Genomic DNA, 9,718 nt, shown 5'->3' with positions numbered 1-9,718 from the left:
GATAATATGAATGCATGCTAAATTTTCCTCTAAAATGAACTCTGCGTAAATATTTTTGCATACTTAATTTTCAATGATAAAATCGTTGTATGACAAAATATGTGCTTCAAGTCTCATTTTCCTTTTTGTTGATGACAAAGGGGGAGAAAAGTGATGACTTATATCATTCTTAATAGAATGACAAAATATGAATTGCAAAATCCTTGAGAAAAGTGATCGATCGATGATTATCTTATATGCCTTGCAAAATCCTTGAAAATATCGTAAGATTGATTGATCATATTGAATGCATGTCTAAAATGTATAATCATGCAATTCAAGTTGAAAATCTTTATCTCTTGTCATAGTAAAATTTGTCTCTTACCTTTCGACTTGAAAAAGATTTTCATCAAAGTTTCGCATTTACATTATGCTTAATGAGAATAACGATAAGTTCTACGATTAGAGCTTATCGGTTTATACTTGAATTCAATGATGAAATTCAAGTGTTTTATCTTCTCATAATATGGCATATAGATAGGGGGAGTTACGTTTAACTCCGTCATCAATTGATTGTCATCATCAAAAAGGGGGAGATTGTTGAATCTCGGATTTTGATGATAAAATCAATTGATGGGTTATTTGATCTAATCCATATTATTGAGTTAAGTGTGCAGGATTAACTACGATAACCAGAAAACACAAAGCAAGAATACCGGAGTCAAGATCGATGGACGTTTAAGAGTCCGAAGAATCGTCGGAGATGCTGCCGGAACCAACCGAGAAGAAATCGGGAACCTATCGGAAGTTCGCCGAAGAGATCGTCGGAGGTTCACGGAGATCACCGAGAAGGCTCGGCTACTCGTTAAAGTCATCACAAGATCGGGAGCTTGATGGGAGTCCGTCGGAAGAAGTTCGTCGGAAAGCTCGCCGAAACAAGACTCGACGTTCGCGGTTGAAAGCTTGCTTAGGATGTGTTTTTGTTATGTAGTTCACTTGTAATTAGGATTAGGATTAAGAGATAATCCTATATCCTGGTTAGGGGCCAACTGGGCCCAAAGTCAGAGTTGGTTTAGGCTAAAAATTAAGCTAAACCAGCGAACTAGAGAGCCAAGATTGAAGCCCAACTAGTGGCTGAAAACACTGTAGTCGGGCTGAAAACACTGTAGGCGGTGGCACCGCCCAGCACCCGAGAGCTGGGCGGTGACACCTCCTTGGCTGGGCGGTTGCACCGTCCAGCACCCGAGCGCTGGGCGGTGGCACCGCCTGGTTGGGCGGTGGCACCTCCAGCACCGGAAACTTTTGAGAAGCATTTTGATTGAGAGAAAAGTCTTAGAAAGTCTTAGCAAGTCTTGTTTTCAATTTGCTAGAGAGTTCTCCTCCTTCTTTCTTATTGAAAATTTGTAAGAGGTTGAGCTGCTTGTAAAAGGTTGTAAGAGGGGTGTTTACCCTTCCATTTCAAGAGACTTGCTAGTGGAAGGTGGGAGCCTCATCGAAGAGGGGCCTCGCAAGTGGAGTAGGTCATTTGACCGAACCACTCTAAAAATCGGCGTAATCTCTGGTTTGCTTTTTATTATTGTCATTTACATTACTGCAAATCTTCTTACTGCTTTAGTTTGTATTACTCTTGCTGCGCAACTTTAAGAATACGCCTTCAAGTTAAATTTCTCAAGTTTCGTTCTTAACGTACGAAAGATTTTGATTAAAATCGAAGTTTTAATCCGCTGCACTAATTCACCCCCCCCCTCTTAGTGCCGCTCCGATCCTAACAAGTACTCCACTCTTTGATACCAGACTTATAGGTTTTGATGTCCCATATCTAACATAGTCATTCATCGGTAGTGGTAGCCAACCATACCAGGACTATTGAGTGTCGATAGAGGATCATTCACTCTCGATGTCATGAGAGGAATGTCCCATGTGTTCTTACTCAGAAAAATCCTTAGCTAAGGTCATTCGGATTGAGAGAGAAAAAGTTCTCTAGGAGAATCCAATTAGAGCGAGACTCGAGTAGAAACCGTATGGGTATGATAGCACCATGTCTGGTATACAATCTCTAGGATATTAGATGGATGAGGGACTATAAGTACATGATAACTAAGGACAAACAGGTCCACTGGATTGGATTCCCCTATATCGACTAGGGATTGCGGCATAGTGGCCTAGTACGTCCGTAGTCGATGAGTCGAGTGAATTATTATAGAGATAATAATTCACTGAACTAGAAGGAGTTCTAACAGGTATGACTCATGACTAACTCGATATTAGGCCTAGAGGGTCACACACATATAGTAGGCATTACGATTAGTAGAAGTTCGGATATAAGATATCCGTCGAAGCCCTTATCTTATTGAATACCCAATAAGCCCCTGAATTATTGGATTCTATGGATGAGATCCAATAAGCACCCATGAGAGATTATTGGATAGAGATCCACTAATCTAATAGGCTTGGATAGTTGGATGGAGATCCAATACCCAATATGGTAGGATCCATTAGGGTTAAGTTGATAGGGGACCTATATAAATAGGAGGGAATTAGTGGTTCATAGGTTAGAGCCTTTTGCTTGCCTCCAATTCTCCTCCCCCTCTCCACCTCAGTGTAGACCTGGAGTTTTAAGGAGTGTCGTCACCACCCTGCTATGTGAATCACCACTAGAGAGGAGGGCGCTTGACCTCCTTCACCCTCTCCTAGAGATCTGTAGGGATTCAGAGATATACGATCTCCCTAGGTAACACAATCTATCTTATACGTGTTAGGATCGAGAGCACTAAGAGGGGGGGGGGGTGAATTAGTGCAGCGGAAATCTTTCAGCGATTAAAAACGAAAGCTGCGTTCGTTCGATAAAAACTATTTTGATGCAAAAGCCGATTCTAAGATTACTTAGGATTAAGTGCAGTTTATGTTTAAACACAGTTAGCGTCTAAACGCAGTTTGCGTCTAAATGCATATTGCGTCTAAACTCAGATTGCGTCTAAGCGCAGTTTGCGTCTAAGCGCAGATTGCGTCTAAGCACAGTTTGCGTCTAAACACAGTTTGCATATAAGCGCAGTTTAAGCAGAAGTATAAAGACAATGTGCTGCTATTGTACAGCTCAAAAAGTAATCTGCAAAAAGCAGATTTACGTCTAAACGCAGATTTACGTCTAAACGCAGATTTACGTCTAAACGCAGATTTACGTCTTAAACGCAGATTTACGTCTGAACTTTGAAACTCGTTTGTATATTCGCAGAAGGCAGTATGCAATTGAAATCAAGAGGTAAACGTAAACTGAAATCTGATGATTGTGAGAGGAAAGCCGATTTACATCTAAATGTAGTTTTACGTCTAAATGTTGAAACTCGTTGGTAAAATTACAGAAGACAGTTTGCAGTTATAAATAGAATCAAAATGTAAATGTAAACTGCAAAGAAATTCGTTCTTAAAAGCGCAGAAGACAGTTCGCAGTTATAAACAGATTCAAGACGTAAATGTAAGCTGCAATGTAAAGATCGTACGAAAACACCTTTTGACGTCTGAATGCAGATTCGGAAAGATTAGAACTTAGAAGCTTGTTCGTAAAAGCGCAGAGAGCAGTAGCTATGTAGGAGGTTTGCAGTAATGATAAAGTGCTCAAAATAAACGTAAACCAGAGATTTAGAGTGGTTCGGTCAGTCTTGACCTACTCCACTTTTGGCTTCCTCCACCGGCGAGGTCACCGACGTCAACTAGGGGCCTTCCTTCAATGGGCGAAGGCCAACTGCCCTTTTACAGTTTCTCTCCTTTTGACGGGCTCAGGAGACAACCCTTACAGATCCTTTCTCTCCTCTCTTTACAACTCAAGACTTGAAGAACAGAAAAGAGGAGAACTTTAGGACTTTACACAAATTTGAGCTCTTAGAGTCACTGAAAAGATCAAGAATTCGGTGTGGATCTGTATCTTTTCAGTGCTGAATGGGTGGGGTATTTATAGGCCCCAACCCAATTCAAATTTGGAGCTCAAAACGATCAAATCCCGGAATTTCGAGATCAGGCGGTTGCACCTCTTGACTGGAGAGGTTGCACCGCCTGGCAGAGCTCGAAGACTGAGCCCAGGCGGTGCCACCTCTTGACTGAGGCGGTTGCACCTCTCTGCCAGAGCTCGAAGACCGAGCTCAAGCAGTGCTACCTCTCTGTTAGGGAGGTTGCACCGCCCAGTCTTGCTCGAAGACTGAGCTCAGGCGGTGCCACCTCCTGGCTGGGGAGGTTGCACCGCCCAGTCTCGCTGGGAGGCTTAGCCTAGGCAGTGCCACCTCCTGGCCTAGGCGGTTGCACCTCCTGGTGCAATCAGGGTCTGAATGGTTAGCTCCATTCGGCCCAATTTCAGTCTTTTAGGGGCCCAATTGCCCCAAGATTAAGCTAATGGGATCACCTCCCATTTTCCAACTTAATCAACGTGCTAACTACGATTAGATCTAAGACAATTTCTGCAGCTTTGCTTCGGTGCGTCAATCGCTTCTTCCGGCGAGTTTCCGACAAACTTCCGTCGATCATCCGATGAACCCTCGGTGATGCTCCTGCGGACTTCTGGCAAACTCCTGGACTTTGCGACGATCCACTTGGCAAGTTCCGACGAGCTTCGCTTGGCAAGCTTCTGGACTTCTCGGATTTGTTCTCGCAGAACCTCCGACGACCGTCCGAACTTCCGTCGAACTCTCGAACTCCCAACGTGATCATGAACTTGACTCCGGCGCAACTCCTGCTGCTTGTCTAACTTTCATCGTAGTTAATCCTGCACACTTATCTCAACACATAGATTAGACAACAAATGATAATTGACTTCATCATCAAAATCCGAGATTCAACAATCTCCCTCTTTTTGATGATGACAATCAATTGATAATGGAGTTATCCTTAACTCCCCCTGTCTATATGCCATAACAGATGTCATGTCCCTTCATGATTAAGTACATAGTTCCTAATTCTAATTGACTTATTTCATCATGATGGTATTGTTTAGGAAGAATTATACTAGTCATGATATGATGAAGTATCTTAGTGTTCAAAGGCAATAGATGTTCACAACTTTTAGGAACCAATGCTATGTTAGGATTGGCAAAGATTGTTCCTAAGGCTTCAACATAGGATGTTCCAATACTTTCATCATCCCATGATCCTCTAAAGTAAAGTCCTATGCTTTTTATGGGAATGCCTATCATATCACAAATGAACCTATCAGTGATTGAGATGTGTTGTCCTAAAAGATAGGTGGACATCCTTTCTTCATCATCTATTTGTATGTTATTGTAAAATAATCTAACTAGCCTAGGATAGATGGGTTCGTTAATCTGCAAGATTGGAAGTAGATCTAGGTTTGCAAACCATTGGATAGTCTCTAAGTCTCTTAGTTCATTTAGATCTACGTATTTTCCCTTATTGATACATCTAAGTTCGAAAGAGGGAAATTTTTCAGCATGGTTTTTTGAATCGAAAAGAGTGAAATCAAACTCTTCTACTAAACTCCTCTTTCCCTTGTCCCTTGAGGATCTTCTAGATCCCATAACTACTGCTGTTTAGAGGGATGATGATGAGCAAGAGTAAATGAAGAACAAAACAGAATTTAAGGGATTCTTAGAGAGTACCTTTGTGAAATCTTCAAGAGAAGGAAGGATTCTTGATGTTTTGCTCCGAAATGGGAGGTATTTGGAAGGCTTAGAGGAGTGAAATGAGAATGGAGGAGACTTGGAAGAGTAGAGGAGGAAATGGGAGTGAGTTGGGGTCGGTTCCACTGCCGGCCCTAGCGTGGGTTTAAAAAGGCAGAGTTGCGGGCGGTTGCACCTCTGGCTGGAGCGGTGCAACCTCTGGCAACCCGTGGTAGCTGGAGGTGCCACCGCCAACTGGAGAGGTGCCACCGCCTGCAGCCAGTGAGCACCTAATGTGATTTGATCAGGGAGCCTTTGCCTTGAGGAGAGTTTTTCATTTCAGAGCAATTAAGATAGATCTTTTAACGTGCATATGTCATACGTATGTTGATAGTTTGTTTGGTATCCCTTTTAAGATCATGACATATTTAGTTTCTTCATGATACAAGAATTAATTCGTAGATGATAGTGTTGACGGGTTCGAAGATCAAGGGGATATGTGAATTTGGATATCATATGTTTCTAATAAGGTTGTATCCAAATCGTATTTGTGATTTCATAACTTCCACTTGTTACTTAAGCGTTGTGAGTTCCTTTTTGACTCTTGGTTTATGACTATCGAGAGTCAAGGAGCAGAATATTATTTCTTGCTCCGGCCTAAAATTTTAATGTTTTTATAGGAAGGGATGATTTTTAGGAACCCATTTGCTTTTGGGTGCCTCACAAATAGATCTACATTTCTTATCTTGTTGCATAGAATTTTTCATGATTCCTTTAGGAACCCAAATCAATTTGTTTGGACTTATTTTCTTGAATGGACAACAATGTGTCTTGTGTCCAAATTTACAACAGAAGTTACATTTGTCTTGGTGTCGAATATGTAAGATTGAGCCTTTTATGAAGGTGGTTGGATTTTGGTGAGGACTTCTCACGAATCCAATTCCACTTCTTTTGGGAATGTGACCCTTGTTTGTAAGGATCATGTTCAATGACTTGCTACCAACCTCGAATTTCTTCAAGGTGTCCTTAAGTAGCAAGTTTTCTTTTTGGAGAGTTTCTAGATCATGGCATTTTATGCATGGGCTTAAACTATCATGTTGTTCAGCATTTAACTTATCGAAATTACAAATAAGACTATCATGCTCCTTTTTTAGCAATTTGTATTTACTACTTATAGTCTTACACTCATCAAACAATTCATGGAAAGCATTTAATAATTCATCGAATGATAAATCTGCATCTATTGAATTTGTTACTATTAGGATCGAAGCGGCACTAAGAGGGGGGGGGTGAATTAGTGCAGCGGATTAAAACTTCGATTTTAATCAAATTTTTCGTACGATAAGAACGGAACTTGAAAAGTTTAACTTGAAAGCGTATTCTTAAAGTTGCGCAGCAAGAGTAATAAGGAACTAAAGCAGTAAGAAGATTTGCAGTAATGTAAATGACAATAATGAAATGCAAACCAGAGATTACGCCGATTTAGAGTGGTTCGGTCAAATGACCTACATCCACTTGCAAGGCCCCTCTTCGATGAGGCTCCCACCTTCCACTAGCAAATCTCTTGAAAGGGAAGGGTAAATACCCCTCTTACAACTCTTTACAAGCGGTTCACTCTCTTACAAATTTTTAGCAAGAATGAAGGAGGTGAACACTAGCAAAATGAAAACAAGATTAGCTAGGACTTTTCTAATGCCTTTCTCTCAAACACTTGCTGCTCAAAAAGTTGTAACCTCAGCTGAGATTTGAGGGGTATTTATAGGCCTCAAGAGGATTCAAATTTTGGGCTCCAAAATTTGAATTCTCTTAGGGTTCCCGGTGCTGGAGGTTCCACCGCCCAGCCAGGCGGTGCCACCGCCCAGCGCTCGGGTGCTGGACGGTGCAACCGCCCAGCCAAGGAGGTGTCACCGCCCAGCACTCGGGTGCTGGGCGGTGCCACCGCCCAGCTACAGTGTTTTCAGCCCAACTACAGTGTTTTCAACCACTAGTTGGGCTTCAATCTTGGCTCTCTAGTTCGCTGGTTTAGCTTAATTTTTAGCCTAAACCAACTCTGACTTTGGGCCCAGTTGGCCCCTAACCAGGATATAGGATTATCTCTTAATCCTAATCCTAATTACAAGTGAACTACATAACAAAAACACATCCTAAGCAAGCTTTCAACCACGAACGTCGAGTCTTGTTTCGGCGAGCTTTCCGACGAACTTCTTCCGACGGACTCCCTGCAAGCTCCCAATCTTTGTGATGACTTTTAACGAGTAGCCGAGCCTTCTCGGTGATCTCCGCGAGCCTCCGACGATTTCTTCGGCGAACTTCCGACATGTTCCCGATTTCTTCTCGGATGGTTCCGACAGCATCTCCGATGATTCTTCGGTCTCTTAAACGTCCATCGAGCTCGACTCCGGTATCCTTGCTTTATGTCTTTGTCGTTATCGTAGTTAATCCTGCACACACAAGCAAACACTCTACTCCGATCTAGACAATTATTATAACGCAAATTGACATTCTGTTGCCCGGCACGTCATTGGTTGGCGCTTCATCCGATTCTTCGGTGCATCGTCCTCTCTTGCGGCTTGTTGCCCAATCGGCGGTTGACCTCCGCAACCCCGATATCCTTGGCGCAATTTCGCTCTCCTTGGCCCGATGCCCGACGCCCGAAGCCTTCTGCCATCCAATATCCTAACGTGATCTCCTCCGACACAACGTCAATTCCTCCTGCATTAATTGTCTAATCCTGATCGAGTAGACCTATATCACTCAAAATGTAGTCAAACATTTAAACACAATCAATTAGTTTCATCATCAAAATCCGAGATTCAACAGTTACCTCATCTTCGATGGCCATTAAGGCGTAATGAGCAACTTGCTCGGTGTTGGACTCCTCTTCTTCGGATGCGCTTGAGTCATCCCATGTTGCTTGAAGCGCTTTTTTCTTTGATGTTCTCCTTTTGACTTGGGGACAATCACTCTTGTAGTGTCCCGGCTTTTTGCATTCATAGCAGATTACTTGGTCCTTCTTGGGTTCAAGTTTATTTTTTGCATCATTCTTAAACTTGTTTCTTTTAAAGAACTTTTTAAACTTTCTTGTTAGAAGTGCCAAGTCATCATCACAGTCCTCATCACTTGAGTTTTCTCTCAAGTGGCATTCAGAAGTTTTGAGTGCCATATCCTTCCTGTTCTTTGGAAGGATGTCTTCTTGCTCTTCATGAGCTTTACAAGTCATTTCGTAGGTCATTAATGACCCGATTAGTTCTTCAAGAGGAAAATTTCGTAGATCTTTTGCCTCTTGAATAGCAGTGACTTTAGGATCCCAACTCTTAGGAAGGGATCTTAGTATCTTATTAACAAGCTCAAAATCCGAAAAGCTCTTTCCGAGTCCTTTTAGACCGTTGACGACATCCGTGAAACGGGTAAACATGTCGCCAATGGTTTCACTCGGTTTCATCCGAAAAAGTTCGAAAGAATGTAACAGCAAATTGATTTTTGACTCTTTTACTCTACTTGTGCCCTCATGGGTCACTTCGAGTGTGTGCCAAATATCAAATGCAGTTTCACAAGTTGAAACACGGTTAAACTCGTTTTTATCAAGTGCACAAAATAAGGCATTCATAGCCTTTGCATTAAGAGCGAAAGCCTTCTTCTCCAAATCATTCCAATCGATCATTGGAAGAGAAGACTTCGAAAATCCATTTTCGACAAGATTCCACAGTTCAAAATCCATAGAAATAAGAAAGATCCTCATTCGGGTCTTCCAGCAGGTGTAGTCCGTCCCACTGAACATGGGTGGACGCGTAATAGAATGCCCCTCTTGGTTTCCGGCGTATGCCATTTCTCTTGGGTTTTAATCCATTAGAGAGTTAACCTTGCTCTGATACCAATTGTTAGGATCGAGAGCACTAAGAGGGGGGGGGGGGTGAATTAGTGCAGCGGAAATCTTTTAGCGATTAAAAACGAAAGCTGTGTTCGCTCGATAAAAACTATTTTGATGCAAAAGCCGATTCTAAGATTACTTAGGATTAAGTGCAGTTTACGTTTAAACACAGTTAGCGTCTAAACGCAGTTTACGTCTAAATGCAGATTGCGTCTAAACTCAGATTGCGTCTAAGCGCAGTTTGCGTCTAAGCGCAGATTGCGTCTAAGCA

This window comes from Musa acuminata, chromosome BXJ2-1 (assembly GCF_036884655.1).
Source record: "Musa acuminata AAA Group cultivar baxijiao chromosome BXJ2-1, Cavendish_Baxijiao_AAA, whole genome shotgun sequence".
Classification (NCBI taxonomy): Eukaryota; Viridiplantae; Streptophyta; class Magnoliopsida; order Zingiberales; family Musaceae; genus Musa; species Musa acuminata.
The sequence above is the reverse complement of the archived record's forward strand: the minus strand, read 5'-3'. Positions refer to the sequence as shown.